Genomic DNA, 16,761 nt, shown 5'->3' with positions numbered 1-16,761 from the left:
GGACATAACTGTGGTGCTTTTTTTCCGCTGCCACCAGCGTGTGGCGCTGTGAAAGGTCACCCAGCATCCACCCGAAAGAAAAAAAATCCGCTTCCTCTTCCTTGTTTGTGTGTAAACATTCTATACTGTCTATGTCCATACTATCTCCAGCGACATTTTTATTGTTTAATCTCGTGCATCCATTCAATATGGTTGGTGTAAAGTGTAAAGAAGAGGCGAGCCGTTTCTTTCGAAATGAAAGTGGAATACGAATTGATGCGGTTGAGAAAATGGTTGGATTGCTTTTTTTCGTCCACTCTACTACGGAGGAGGACCTCTTGAAGTGTATCTTCCTAAAGTAAGTACCACTTAATTTATATTTACAGAGCATATTATTTTATTAAATGTTTATTTTTTTAGTACAAAACAATACAGGTTACTTATACAAGCCTTAAACATACTTGTATGAACCTTAAACATAAAAAGTATAGCGCTGAAGCAACATATGAACAAATTCAACTTAGGAACTATTGTCCGGAACCCATCTTGTCCGTAAGCGAGGCAGCGTCTTTATTGTGATAACCGATATTTGGAGGTGATATTTATTTGCTGTAATCTTAAAAATTGGCATAAGAAATTCTTAATAATGCAAAAAGAAACCCTTTACGTTCCTGTGAAATACACCTAAAATCCCCATAAATGACTTACCCCAAGTAAATCAAAAGCTTTTCTTGAAGCATTTGGAGATTATGGAAAGTTTTGGTCTAATTTGAAAGGTATTTGACGAGGTGATCGGTGAGTTACACCGGCTTTATAGATTTCCGTCATTGTGTACCAGACTGATGGTGATGTTTCTGAGATGAGTATATTTTGAATTGTTTATCAACAGCCCGGTGGCCAGTAAAGAGGTTCATAGCACTATGAAATATTTTACAATAGAGGTAACATCAGGCCTAAATAATCTGACCTGACCCGCGAGTATGAAAGCCCTAACTACCCTAAACCCGACCGAAAAACTTGATTTGAGGTACTGAGCCCGAAATACTTCACCTGAAGTATGCAAGGTTGCTGAAGTATGCACGGCATTGAAGTGCAGCGCCGAAGTGCAGCTTCGGGTTTACTCCGGGCTCTGTTCCTCAAATCAAGTGTGCACTTTGGTCCTGAAGTGTTTTAAGTACTGTCACTTCAGATTTATATTACTCAAGTAGAAGTAAAAAGTAGTCAACTAAAAAAAATCTTTATTAAAAGTGCGCGCGCTGAAGAGCATGTGTGCTGTGCAGATCCTCCACAAATGGAAAAAGAAATGGCCAAAAGAGAAGGCTGGCCCGGCCCAAATTAATGAGTGACATTTTATGCCTGAAACTAGCCCAAAATTAGAGCAGGGTTCAGGCTCTGGCCCAAGAGTTTACCTCTATTTTACTGTAAATACATTTCAACACAACTACCAGGACTAATATTTCACTTTCATATGACTAACAAGTGTCGTATTCCTTTGTAGTCTCCCAAAGTCACACAACACAATCTGTTAGAAGCGTGCCTTACTCCGAATTAATTTAAAAATCTGACTCCCCTAATATTTGCAAACATTTGCTTACATGGGAAAATTTAATAAAACCCAGGTCTCATTCACAACAGTGATCTTGTTACAACAATCTGTGAACGACTGCTTACACTAAACCTTTGGTTTGAACAATTTTATTGACACTATTAACAGCAAATACACAATGGGAGGTTTGGACAATTTTTCTCGACAATTTTAACAGCACTTAAGCATATTCACAATTTCGTTATATCTGACAATATGACGTTTTAATATTTTTTCTGACATTTTTAACACAATTTCATTATATCATATCCCAACAATATGAGTTTTTATCGACACTTTTGACAGCAATTAAATACATTCACAATTTCATTATATCATATTCTAACAATATGAGGTTTGAACAATTTACAATAAACATGCCTGCACACAATAATGCTACTAAAGCACACTAAAACCATTACAATATTGCTACTATAGTACGCTATTAAAAGCCTATTAGTGTACTACTAGTCATGGTCGGGAATATTAGGAGACTAATTGCGAACGTGAAAAATATTACAGCCCTTACTCTCGCTTTAGTGTGCAGTCCGTGATGGCGAACAGTGCGAGTGGGGACAGCTTCCTGCTTTAATAACTCCACCCCCGTTTGCTTATCCAATCAAAAGGCACAGGGTGGGTAGCATCATAGACTGAAGGGAAGAGAGGGGAATAAAATGTTCGGTAGTTGCTGGGTTTTAATGATCAGCGCGTTGAATAAATAAATATTCCGATACCTATATCAGTACTGATTATCTGTTGACCTCTTATTAAATGTAATAGGAATCTATAACAAAAATGTATGAATTACCATGTAGATGTGCATTTTTTTAAGTACTCATAGGTCAAGAAATTTCTTTATATACATAAGTACCTAAAGGGAAATAACATAATTGTCTGCCATCTTGCTGCTCCGGGTACCCAAAAAACAAACACCTGGGGAAAGGCGGGGCAAAAAAACAGAAGAAAAAAGGTGCTCTATGTTCGGTTTTTGTCTCTATAATTTTCATTCTCACAAATCAATTGCAAAGAAAATGTCTTGCTGAAAATTCCTGTAATTATTCAACTAATTTGCATTGAAACGCTTATCCATCGTGTATGCCCATCTTCTTTACTGTGTGCCTATTGTTACCAATCGATGTCTGTATTGCCCTGGTTACAATTGTGCTGCAATGGAGGACATGATCAGGCACAGGCCATAATGGTTGTCTCTCCTCGTATTCCATCAGCTTGTCCCGCGGCTCAGAAGCTCTTCAACAATCAGACGCTTTTGTATTCTGACCGTAGCCTAGGAGGCTTCCCAGATTTGCAAGCAGAAAGGAAGTGTGTGGACTGGGAAACAAAGCAGTGTCCTGTGGTGAGGTTTAGGCTGACAAGTGTCTTCACGTGGGAATTTTCCGACAAGGTGAAAAATTACAAAGCACAGCATTAAGAGCTGTATTGGTTAGAACTTATCTGACATCATGATTTGGTTAGCATGTCCAATGATTGCCTATTGTTTTGTTTTACTTGCATATATTTAAATGGTAACAGCTTGGTAGCTATAGGCATGTTTTAGATTGGACCAATGTTGAATCAACAATGCTTGAAGATCCGGAATGTAGAGCACTTGCAATGTTTTTGGGGGTTTTAATATATAATTCCTATAGTGACTAGGGCTGCAACCACTTACTATTATAATAGTTGACTGGTCAGCGACTATTGAAACGATTAGTTGGATAATTATTTTTGTATTAAATTTAGCATGAAGTTGTTTTAATAATGTGGAAAATGATAAAAACAAGAAAGGTGGGTATGATTAAAAATACATCATTGAACACACTGCATATTCATACAAAAATTTAAAATGCAAAACCAATTAGAATTGTCATTATCATCATCGATATCAACATAGTGAAACACTGCAATGAAACATGGCACTCCAGGGTAAAACATGTAATAAGACTTTGAACAGAAAAAAATATATACAAATATATACAATAACTCCAATAGTTTGCAAGCTATATGTATATGTGTATATATATATTCATTTGGCGACAACAAAAAGAGAAATAAACCCAAAATCTTGGCAAGTAATGTTTACAGTTTTTTGCTTTAAGGGTAGTGATGTCCCTGGGGAAGAAACTGCCTCTGAGATTGTTTGTCCTAGTTTTGTGGGACTTGTAGCGCCAGCCAGAGGGCAACAGGTCATAGAGGTGGTGGCCCGGGTGGGAATTGTCTTTTATTGTGTTAATGGCTCTGCTACGGTATCGCAATTGGGCACAGTGTTCGGTCGGTAGACAAATCTATGAATACACTTTTTTTAGGGACAAGTCAAATAAATGATAAACTAAAATGATGTAAACAAAAAAATGTTATCCCTGTAAACAAAGAGCACACTCATTAACTGCAGTGAACAGTAAATACATCAAATAATGTGTACATTTTTAGGTCCATTCAGTGGTCAACTGCAAATACTAACTAAAGTACTTTGAAATTCCCAACAGCTTAATTTTAAACAGTTTTGACATTAGAGATGTGTTGTTTTTAACGTTTCAACAACTGACGTTCGTTCTTAATGCTGCATGTATTTAATTTCAAATAAGTTTCTGAGGGACAGCCCAGCATAATGCTCAAGCTCTTTTTTTTACATTTTGTTAAGAATTTTTAATTATGATTAATACAAATGTCATTATTTTGATATTTCAGATAGAATGGATATTAATGATGCGTCATCTTATTCCTTAACTTCTGAACTTCAAACGTGGTCTAGAGGCATTATTAAGACAGGTTTCATGTTTTTGAAGTTTATTACGATCCCAGTAAGAAACATTTCAACTTTAAGAATGTCACCTGATTAGATTTTCATGGTCTCAAAATGGTACAGGTATGTTAGTTTCCTTTTTATCATCATTTCATTGATCAAGTTTTTTCCTTTTTATTTTTTTATCTACCAATATCCCGCCTTAGCATTAGTTAGTTTTTTGTTTTTTTAATCATAGCAGGGATAGAACAGCACTTTACAGAGGACATTGTAAGTTTTAACTAGATTTTGGCTTTGTGGTCAGTACCCCCGGTTGGTTTGTAGAAGTGCATAATCTCCTTAGCCTGGCATGTCACTCAGCTGACCTCCGGCCTAGAGGCGTATTGCATGAGGGGTCTTTACCTCCTGCTGGTTTGCATCCTTCAGCCAAATTTGCCATGCACAAATAAGCCCCCAAAAGCTCTCTATGGACATATGACTGACTGTGAGTGCTTGCAAGCGCACATGAATTGATTTATCTACACAAGTCCCCAGGAAAAGTTCAGTTTCAATAAATGTCAAAGTGTTCACAAAGGACACCGCCTGTTCTGTAGGCTCGACAAAAATGAAGTGTTATAATTTGGGATGCACCAAAATGAAGATTTTGGGCCAAAACCAAAAAATTTGAAACACTTGGCCCAAAATAACTGTAATGTTCCAGTAAAATTTGCATAAATCCCTGTCCAAGACGTTCCCTAAGTAAATTGAATGCAGTTTTTGAACCGTTTAGAAAATATGGACTGATTTGGTTTCTTTTAAAAGGTAACACTCAAGAGTTTTGTCCTAAACTGAATAAGATCACTGCTCATGTGCTACCAACATTAAGTAATCTGAATTGGAACACGCAGAAAAAGGTTTTTATTCTGGCCTGATTTTTTTTTTATTTTATTTTTATTTATTTTTTTTGCGAATTATGCAAATTAATCTCAAGTCAGCAGAAAAGAGTCTCTATTATATTCATGGCATCAAGGTGTCCAAAGAGGCTAACCTTTTAAGGGTGGATGCAAAATGTTGGTGATCTATGAGGAAGTCAGAAGCCCATTACCAACTTCAGTGATTTGCTACACATAGAAATGGATTCAGATTTGTCCGATCCGACTGACTCATTCTGCAAATATGAGGCAGGATATGTACACTTTGTTTTCTCTTCAAACAGACCTTCATGAGGTTTATCTCATTCTTATTTCTTTGCACATCTAATGCTATAAAAGTTTTCTTTAGGTTGTCTTTGCAGATTACTTTTACAGAACCAACCCATGCCTGAAATGTTTAAGGCGTGTCCAGTTTTCTATTTCATGGTAATATATCAAATTAACGTGGAACGAAGGAGCCACGCGTCATGCTGTGGGTCTGAGAGGGTGCTGTGTTATAAGGAATTAGTTTAAATTGTTACCAACTGATTTCCCAGCATGTTACTGTGAATGTCTGCGTTAAAACCAGGGTTGGCTCTATAGATATTCATCTTGATGGTTTAATTCTACATATGACCCAACTCATTACTGTTATTATATCTAAGACTTTATACAAAAAGGCAACAAACAGCCTGTCAATCGGAGGCGATGTGAGACGTCTGTTCAAACCAAACCCTTTCTCCCTAACAAACAAGCGTCTAGTAATTGACTGAGGTGACGTTGAATGGAAAAGCTCACAGCTCTGCTAACAACTATTAAGCCACCACTGCCGAACGTGGCTAGTTACTAACACCAGATCCATTAACCATGAAACGGACGACTTGGAGCTACTACTCTTGGAAAACTGTTACATTTGTGACTCTTGTATTTTATTCATCAAAAAAAGACCTTGCAGAAGTCGCGGGTACCCGACGCTAGGTGCATGTCACTATGTATAAGTACAACCCCCCCCCAAAAAAAAATAAAAACCAGCACATAAATGCACTTTTCTTGTAAAATTGAAAATCGCAATACAGGTCTTAAAAAAGTCGCAATTGTTTTTTTTTTATCCAAAATCTTGCAGCCCTAACAAATACACTGTATTAATTGATTAAATCATTGCAACTGATGTGTAGGAGTGTGTCTTCACACTCCCGCATTGTATTTGCTCTAAATTCTTCACAGCACTGATCAACCAAATGCATGCCCTAATTAGACTATTAAGACATATTTGGACAGTAGGTGGTAGGTAAGCAGCATGTCAGGGATTAAGAGCATCCACGAAACAAATGGTACCACAAATCCCACTCTTCTGACAACTTCAATGACCATGCCGGTTAACTCCCCACACTGTTCAGTCATTGAAAGCATTTAAATCCACCTTGCATTTCGTCTCTGATTAGCATAATTCCTATGTTTCCATAACCAAACCTGCCAGTCATTTAAAAAATACTAAGGTACATTTGCATTTCTGTCTGCTACATCAATACCATACATGGAACCAAGCGTTCTTTTAGGCTGCTGCTCACTTTCGATCTGCAACCACGCTTGGTTGTGCCTCTGCAGTAATGAGTCAGGCCTTCTCAAGGGCACCCCAGATGCTGCCCCCACCACCCATTTTTGCATCACCTTGTCTGCCTTGCATTGTTCAGCAACTTCAGCTCTCATTTGCTCTGAGTCATCTCCATATTTTAATGGTCTTCACTGAGTTTTTTGTTTTTGCTGCCACTGCCTAATTCTACCAATTTAGCAAAGCAAAGATATTTTCAGCGCAAGCAGTGTACTTAATACAAAAACATCAGGCCAGGCAAAATATACTCGGCCTATCTACAATGATAAACATGTAGTCAGTCTTTGTATTTGACTCATTACAGCAACACACACTGTTAGTGGCACACACTGGAGCTCAATTGCCCAGAGAGAAATTTGGGATATCAGTGTCTTGCTCAAGGACAGAGCAGCGGTGTCTTTCTTGAACTCCTCTGAATCCCCACTCTCGAGTTATTGCTAACAGAAAATACATTTACCTTGACTGACGAAGCCAGTTAGCTTTTGAAAGATAACAGGAGGAGGTGGTGTTTATATGCGAACAGACCAACATACGGGAGGGGAATGCATTCCAGTTTTATAAGGTACTAAATTATTAGATGGTCTATTTGCATGAAGTATGGGCCATTTAAAAAAAAAATCAGGCTTCTACCAAGTATTGGTATAAATCTGATTGCCCTACTAATCCCTAATGCCCAACAGCAACTTTTCAGATTGAGAAAAGTAATTATTTTGCATTGATTATAGGAATTGAAGAGTCTTGTGACTAGAAGTCATTTTTTCTGACCACACGTAGGACCAATGCATTTGACTGGAGTGTTTATCTCAGCTCGTATCCCCATAGATTAAGAGATAAATGGAAGTACTTATCTCAGAATGTCGAACTAGTAGTGCAGGCCATCAAATGCTATATTTTGTCTTGTTAAGATGATTACTTTTGGCCCGCACTACGCTTAAGTGCAAGTCAGAAGTCCGTGTATTTGTTGTGCATTGAAAATGTTGTGTAGGTGCATTAGTCATGTGCATTTGCTCTTTAAGCCATTTAATAGAAGGCATGAAAGATTGCTTTGACGGTAGAAAGATTGCCCCAGGCTAAAAGCAACATCTGACCAACATAGGAAGATTTTACAGTATACTGATGGACAAGAATGTATTTTCCCCCAGACATTTTAAGTTTCTCTCTCTGCCCGCTGCATGTATTCAGTACATGACTATGGATTCCCGCACGCTTTTTTTTTCCCTCAAAATTTTATCCTAAGAAAGCTTAAGTTTCACAAAATGTACCGCTGTCTCTATGTACACGTACTACTATTCAACATCAAAACACGGGCATATTTTTTCAGTATATTTAACTATGAGCTATGTATCATTTTTGGGTTGACCTTCAATATAATTATATCATTATTAGAAGTGCAGTGCTCCCCAGTGGACTTTGTAATTGAAATAGTAAGTGAAGTTCTTTAAATGTTCTACAGCTTAAGGCGAGGCTTGTTGTTGACTGTTGAGGCATTTCCTCCACATAATTTGATGCAGATCAGTAGTGAAAGCTGCACAGAGATGACATTAAATTCATATGAGTAGACAGCAGAAGTTGTTGCTTTCCCTCCGTTAGAGGCCGACAGAGCAACCTTGAAGGGTATAAATTTGTATCGTATGAATTTTGACCTGGTCAATTTGATGCTTTGTTGGAGCTTGCAGGTCTACTGCGGAATTCTTGATTAGCTGGGAAATTTAAAGAGATTAGACACCATTGTTCCCTGGCTATGGGCATGGTCAAACTATAATCTCTGATGATTTACCGTCATTCGACCAGCTGCTGTTTGGAGCCTTGACTCCAGTTCGCAGTCAACCCAGCTATTTTGCACAGTTAAGGCTAACGGTTTAATGGAGATGCTGCTGTTTGCCTGCAACCTGGGTGTCCAGTTCAAGTCCTGCATTATATGACTTGTACAACTCCGGACACTGCCAAATTATCTTCCTTTAGTCTTTTTTTATCTACTAAATTGGGACTAAATTGTCATATTAAGCAAGCGTAGTGATGGGGTAGTTACAAGATTTGAAAGGGACATTTAGTCTCGCACTGTGATTAAGCTTCAATTAGATGCAGTACAAAAAAGGTCCATAGTAAGTAATTGCTACCTGACTTGTCCCACAGGAAAAAAAAATTTCAGTTTGTAAATCCATTAGATAGGATAGACCATTTTCTCCTTCTAGGAAATGTTTTTTTTAATGTGTGTCACCTTATTTTTGTCATAAACTAAAAACAAAAAAAACAACTGGCTGCACACAATGGATCAATTGTGCCTTATATGTTAAAGTACAAGTATATTCAAGAGTTATTTCCATCTTAACATGTATGGATTCCAGGCTTTTAGTGTTGGGAACCCTTAGCAAAATACGCGGCGTGGCAAGAACTTTGAATATTACAGTATATCACCCCAAAAAATGAGTTAACATTAACTCATGTACCGTATTTTCCGCACTATAAGGCGCACCTAAAAGTCATATTTTTTTTCAAAAGCTGACCATGCGCCTTATAACACAGTGCGCCTTATATATGGCTCAATATTAAATTCGCAAGGTCTCGCAACTACGAGAAACAGCCGCCGACTCCATTTTTCGCGCTGTGCATACTGGGAAATATTAAACGATTGGTAGTTGCCGGGGCTCGTGTTGTATTTGTTTACTAAGTGGCAAAATGGCTACCCCATTAAACTGCTTAATTCATATTCAACAAATACAGTATTTGTCTGAATCCAGGGTTATGACTGGTGAAGATGTAAAGCACAATTTACCTTAAACAAACGCAGAATTATTCAGAATGTCACGTTTGAGAGAGAGAGAGAGCGAGAGAGAGAGAGAGAGCGAGATTCTCTTTCATACGTGCATTTGTATAAGATAATGGCTCCTGTTAAGAGACACGCGTACAACGCCGAGTTTAAACTCAAAGCGATCAGTCACGCAGCACAACACGGCAATAGAGCGGCAGCGAGAGAGTTAAACTTAAATGAATCGATGGTACGGAAGTGGAGAAAGGATGAAGATAAGCTCCGCCAAGTAAGGAAAACTCAACAAAGTTTCCGTGGCAATAAAGCAAGATGGCCAGAGTTAGAGGAGACACTTGAACAGTGGGTTGTTCAACAAAGAGCGGCAAGCAGAAGTGTCAGTACGATAACTATACGTATGAAGGCAACAGCGCTGGCACAAAAACACCGGACGTGTTGGATGGCCCATTCACTGAGATATGGTCAATTCGAACACAGCAGAAGAAGAATTCGAGGGATTCGTCGATGAGGAGCTTATAGAGTGATCTTTGTTTTTCTTTTGTGTGTTTACGTTTTACATTTTACAGTTATTATGTTATTGCTTTGCACTCGTTGTTTTTGCACATTACGAGTGTCACTTTATTGCGATTGCACTAACGTTTCATTTAAAATAACAGTATCAGACGTTTTTTTCTTTGCGTGTTGACTAAATGGACAAAAAATAAAATGTTATGTCGATGTTGTTCAAAGATGTTAAAGATGTGTCACGAAAATGCTTTACCTCAGAGAAAATAATAAAACGGCTGTTTATTTATTTTGGGAGTGAATGGAGTTGTGGAAAGCTTGTTTGTTAATAAAGTTTGACCTTTTTGAATGCTTTGTTGACATTCCCTTGAGCGTGGCAACATCTAGAGGTTGCATAAAGTAACTACATTCTCTACTGTAGTCAAGTCGTCACATTTATTTACCGTAAATAGCCCTTAATCCCAAAAATGTCTCGAAGGACTGCACAGGATTACAATTACAAAATTGCACAATTACCTGATCTTAAACCAGCATGCACTTATAGCGCCTTATAATGGGGTGCGTCTTATGTATGGCATAAGTTTTAAAATATATCATTCATTGAAGGTGCGCCTTATAACATGGTGCGCCATATAGTGCGGAAAATACGGTACTGTCATTGACGTCAACAGACACTTAACATTTCATGGGCACCATGGATGTCACAAGAAAATGCATTTAACAAAAACGGAAAGGGAGATTTTAATTGAAAGACTTTTCAAAGTTTACGGCCTTTCCATAAGAGATCATTGCAATTGATTAGCACTGTATCTCAGTTAATTTGTGAGACCAGGCAGGCCTGAGAATTTATTAACATATTTAACAATGTTTTGTGTATTGTCTTTGAATGTGAGTGATAGGGTTACATTTTTTGTTCTAAAAGAGCCAAGAAAGACTTAAAACATGTGAACTGTTTGATGCTAACATAGCAGAAATATCTTCGGTCTCTTGGTTGCGCCCCAAATTTAACAATTCCAGAATAATATTATGAAGTAAATAAATTCTTAAAAAGTTTGTCACCTTAAAATGCCATCGACAAAACACATCCGTAATAAAATGTTTATTTGATATTGTGTTTAGTGTTTCCAGGTCACAGTTGCAATTCAACCACTAATACCCTAATTGCTTTGTGACAATCTTAATCTCACAATTTATTTCCCTATAATGCATAATTCCATTATGTACCAATGCTTATTTCGTTCATGGTCAGACTAATAACTGCAGGCTGTCATGACGTTGTGCCTTATTGCTTAAGTGTCGCTCTATATTACAAATATGCTTCCCTGCGGCCATGTCTGTGGTAGTTCTTAGTTTGAGCGTCATTCTAAATATGGGCTCCAGTGGAATTAGAGGTAAGATCGGGCCAAAAAAAAGCACCCGAGCCCGACGCAGGCCCGAGGGGTATTAAACCCGACCCGGACCGAGCCCGACTAATTAACTGGATTTGCTGGCCCGGCCCGAGGGGGCCCGAAATTACATATTTTATTCATAAGGAGGGGTGATTTATGATAACAAATTAAACTCTGCCTTTTGTTACAACATCTAGGCCTAAGTTAAATAAAACTGTATAAACATTTACATCTTTTATATTTCTGTGTCTGCACTGCAGATGTTACATTAAGCGACAATCTGTCATTGACGTTCTTTTTTTTTTGAGGTAGCGAAAACATTTAAGGGCGTCCGTCATTTTGACGACTTGATCATTGGGCCATAATCCACAGCAGCAGTAGTAGTACGTCCTTAAGATTTTAGCGCAGCACTTTCATTGAGGGGGTGTTGACGTGTTGTGCCCTTTTCCGACTCCTATGCAAATTCCCCCCCCCCCCCCTGATCGTATTCTATATAAAACTCTTATTAAAACAATAAAGCGAGCTAATTATAATAATTGGGAGATCCTAGTCTATATAACGCGTTTATTTAAACAATAAAGCGTGATTTTATTCTGCAAATTGCGTTTTTTAACGCGGATGAAAATGTCACCAACGTCAATGTACGCTTCCGACAAAAGCGATCGTATTCTATATAAAACGCTTATTAAAACAATAAAGCGAGCTAATTATAACAATTGGGAGATCCTAGTCTATATAACGTGTTTATTTAAACAATAAAGCGCGATCGTATTCTACAAATTGCGTTTTTTAACGCGGATGAAAATGTCACCAACGTCAATGTACGCTTCCGACAAAAGCGATCGTATTCTATATAATACGCTTTAAAACAAAATAAAGCGAGCTAATTATAATAATTAGGAGATTCTAGTCTATATAACGCGTTTATTTAAACAATAAAGCGCGATCGTATTTTACAAAATGCGTTTGTTAATGCGGATGGAAAAGTCACCAACGTCACTGTACGCTATGATTTCCGCAATCACAACTAATTGTACACAAATAATATTTATTTGATTTACTATATTCCTTGGTCTAGTATCCATACATAGTTTAAGTATATATTTTTAATGAACATATATTTATAATTATTAATTAATTTAAAAAAAAAAAAAAAAAAAAAAAAAAAAAAAGCAGGACCGAACCCGACCCGACCGTATGACTGACATTTCAGGCCCGACCCGGCCCGAAATTGCCTCGGGTTCGGGTTCGGGCTCGGGCCATAAATCTTAGGTCTAAGTGGAATAGACACTAGCGCGGGATCTTATCATTATTCGTGCACTAATTAATCGTCAATGGTTTGCACAAATTGGTGCAAATGTGCTTCTGGTGTGGCAAATACAATAAAAGACCCAATGTTCCAAGAGAATCTAATCCACAAAGCTTGTTAACTTCAACGGTGTTCTAATTCAGTTTCTCAATTTCTGCACTGCATTGCACCGCACATCCCTTACCTAACTCGCTCCACATTTGGGACAGCTGCAAATGAGAATTACCAATAAGAGGATGAAGAGTCCAACACGTGTGTCAGGAGTAACAAAATATGGCCCAAGAGTCATAATAAAATGCCTAACAATAACAACAAAAATATTTGTTAAGAAATAAATAATATGTAATGTTTTATGTGTGAAAGTCTTCCCATACGATAGCGTTACTGTCTGAAGGCTGCATTACATAAGCTGCATACATTTACAGATCAATGTTGCCTTGTATTCATTCCAAAAAAAATGTATCAAATGTTGGCAGCACCAGGCGATAAGAGAGCCAGGCGCGCACTTAATTTAGTCAACTCTTTCTGTGGCCACAGAAGACCGTTTAGTGCTTGTGTTCAAAGTAGAATGACCCTTGGCTGTGTTCATTCCATTAGGCCCAGGCAGCCTCACACTTCGACAACGGGTGATTTGTGTTCCTGACACATTCTACATGGTTTTATGTTAACATGCTGACTACTGGTGGTCTGATTAATCCTAAAAGGCTTTACAAAAAAGTGGTCCTGGCTTTCATCTGCTTGTTGCAAAATTCTCCTGGCAGTTCAAGACTTCTCAGGGTCATTTTTGGGGCGTATTAGCCACCCTCCCCTTTTTTTCCCTTGTATGAGCACTGAAATATAATTGTTCTGCAAGCATTTCCATTTAAACCTTACTCAACTTATTCAGTTGTTTAGGAAACATTAAAAAAACATTGAAAAAAATGAGCTAAGCTGTTGACACTCGGGCTGCAACAACAAATCCAATACAATCTACAATTATAATAGTAATTTCAACATAGATTTGTTGTGTTGCGTGATTCGTGTGGCATGTTAATTCAATGCAAATAAGAGTTCATTCAATTTCCTCTTGGTTCGGCGACGAGCTTGTCGTGTAGGGGGCTTGGAGACCGTATTTTGATTTTATTATTATAGCAATTTTCAAACACCGGAATGAAAATCAAAAGTGCTGTATAAAACATTCAATGTACAATAAGATGACATCCGACAAAGTACTATCATTCCCCTCCGATGTTTCTTTTTTTCCACTTTATTTAAAACATTTTTTTTACATATTTTCAGGTCTAAGCATACATCTTAATGTATTTTGGTAGGGTATTTTACAAATATTGGATTTTTTTTCTTATGTTATACAATATCCTGTTTTTTTGTGCACAATATTCTGTCTGTCCAAAACTTCAATTTTTGAACAGAGGAATTTAAAGATGTGTTTTTAAAAATCCAATTATTTGATTAACCGATTCATCAATTTAAAAAACAACCTGAAGAGCCGTTTGGGACTAACCCTCTAACCCTAACCCTAGCCGAGCCGAAAAACAAAATGTGTTCTCTAAAATTGTCAGAATTCCCATCTCTTCAAGTTAACTCCGGTTAAAGACATCACTGCAGTGTTTTGTATTTGCTCAGAAAATGTCAAATTCTTTGACGTCAAACTTCTTTTTAAAGTAACGGAAATAGTTACTTTCCCTGGTGATGAGTTACTTTAACTATGAAGTTATTCAGTTACTAACTCTGTTTCTTCGTGGTAGAAGTCAAGTCATGTTTATTTGTATAGCCCTTCATCACAAAGTCTCAAAGGGCTGCACAGACCACAGATTATTGCAAACCACGGACTAGTGAGTAACTATAATTACTTAATGTGCCCAACTCTGATTGCAGATTTAATGGAAAATAAACCCAAATTTACAGCGCTTGCTCCACAAATTGACATGGTGATTAACAGGAGAGAACAGCAGAAATTGGCACTCATTACCTATGTAACTTGTTTACCAGGAAGAATCTTCAAAGAGAAACTAGCATATTATTACAGCACTGAAGTTAATGTCACTTCTACGTTGAATATTTGCTACAATCTTTTGACACAATGTATACACCTCATAGGCTGTAGTATAATGAGCCATGCCGTGCTTCTAGACATCATCATTATCAAGTCATTGGGATGTAGTTACCTGATCTGGTATAAATAAACTGTATGTAAAAGTGTAGTAAACCTCTTCTTCAAACAAAGGGATCCACATTCGTGGTCACAGCTCTTGCACAGATGAGAGACTGCCCCAACAATGTGCTTTCAAAACAACACGGCATCTCTTAACATTGCAGTGATTTGGTTTCAATGCTTGGTAGTGAGGAAGAAATGCTGTGTCAAGATGGACGATTGCCGCATTGTCCTTGTATCGAGAAACATTGAATTAGAGAGCTGTGTCGCGCTGTCAGAGGACATATCCAAAAGGCACAAGGTTGACGAATTGATTTCAGACTGCAACAAGAATATAATGCCCATTAGGAAAATCTTAGAAGGCTGCTTTGCTTGCAATTATGAACATTGGGCAATTTTCACCTGCACACAATTCTCCTATCATGTAACTGAACGACTGGCCCCAGGAAAACGACGTGCATTGTGTAAAATCTTGCAGAAAAATAATTTATTTGATGCAAATAGTCCTTCAAATCACGAATGGTATCGGAGTACACAATTCATCTTGTTAATACATATTTCCTTGAGGGGGAAAAAAGGTAGGTGTAGAAGTGGTTGCTAGTTTTGCATCAGTCGTTTTCCTCTTTTCATATGGGGATTAATGATGTTGGATGTCAGATAATATTAAAGCACATTTACCATCATGTAATCTTTCTGAAGTTGTTTTTCACGGCCGTGAAAATGCACGTTCTGTTTGATTCTTTATTTTTTTGACCCAACGTCAATATATCATGAAGGGGCTGTGGAGAATAATAAAGCTGGCAATCAGTATGGATGGTTAGAGGGATTTGTGTTGGCTTTTAATGCAGGGCCACGGGGAAGCATGCACTTTCAGACGCAATAAATAATGAATAAAGCCCTTCAGCACGCAGCGGAGAATGACGATGAGCCTTGAAATTGACATCCTTCATCTGGGAAGGACTGCTTTATACTATGAGGCATACAAAACACACTGATTTACCGTATTCTGACAGTTTTCAGTCTTGTCATCTTGCAGAGTCGCTTTGTGATGACTCAGAGCAAAGAATCTTGTAATCTTTGTGTTTTAAAATAACTCCAGATCTGAATGGCAAAATGCAGATTTTTTTTCTTGGTCTTTGTTGTGTATGCTTGCTTACGACCCAAATGGGAAAAGATCTTCAACATGCAGATATTTGGCAAAGAAAACAAAACAAAAACGTATCCTTGTGTCAGGTGACGGTCTAGTTGATCGATGAGATAACTGGAATTTTCTCGCAATAGCTGGAGCCTGGTTTCGTGTAAAAATTTGTATTTTTGATTGTTTTTCTGGTTTATTTTTTCTTTTTCATAATGTTGCAACAAACGTCACATCACAAAATTAACAAATCCCTTGGAGAAAAAAAAGGGTGACAGGTTGCAGGCGGGCACGGTTCTGAGGTCATGATCTCGAACCCTCCTGTGTGGAGTTTGCATGTTCTCCCCGTGCTTGCGTGGGTTTACTACAGGTACTCCGGTTTCCTCCCACATTCTTAAAACATGCATGTCAGGTTGATTGGCAGGTGCAGATGAGCGGGAGAGTTGTCTGTCCCTGTGTGCCCCGCGACTGGCCGGCAACCAGTTCAGGGTGTCCCTTGCCCACTGCCCGAGGATGGCGGAGATTGGCTCCAGCACCCCCGCTACCCCACTGAGGATAAGCGGTTCAGATAATGGATGGATAACGGATGAGGTTGAAGGCAAAGGCTTTTAAGAGACCCGATCATATAAACAAATTACATCAATATAACAATCATTTGTTAGTCAATTTAGAAATGATCACAGTGTTTGAATCATGATGTATATTT

At 38.0% G+C, this 16,761-nt stretch overlaps 1 protein-coding gene across 2 annotated transcripts in view; it reads left to right on the top strand.

Annotated features, from left to right (window-relative positions):
• Nucleotides 1–16,761, top strand: part of trim62.1 (tripartite motif containing 62, tandem duplicate 1) — a 36,861-nt gene that overhangs the window by 5,732 nt on the left and 14,368 nt on the right. The gene's annotated exons all lie outside the window — the stretch shown is intronic.

The sequence above is a fragment of the Urocampus carinirostris genome, chromosome 6 (assembly GCF_059441175.1).
Source record: "Urocampus carinirostris isolate Australia breed hairy pipefish chromosome 6, RoL_Ucar_1.0, whole genome shotgun sequence".
In the NCBI taxonomy this organism is placed as follows: domain Eukaryota; kingdom Metazoa; phylum Chordata; class Actinopteri; order Syngnathiformes; family Syngnathidae; genus Urocampus; species Urocampus carinirostris.
Note: the sequence above shows the minus strand (reverse complement) of the source record. Positions and strands in the feature narration are given on the sequence as shown.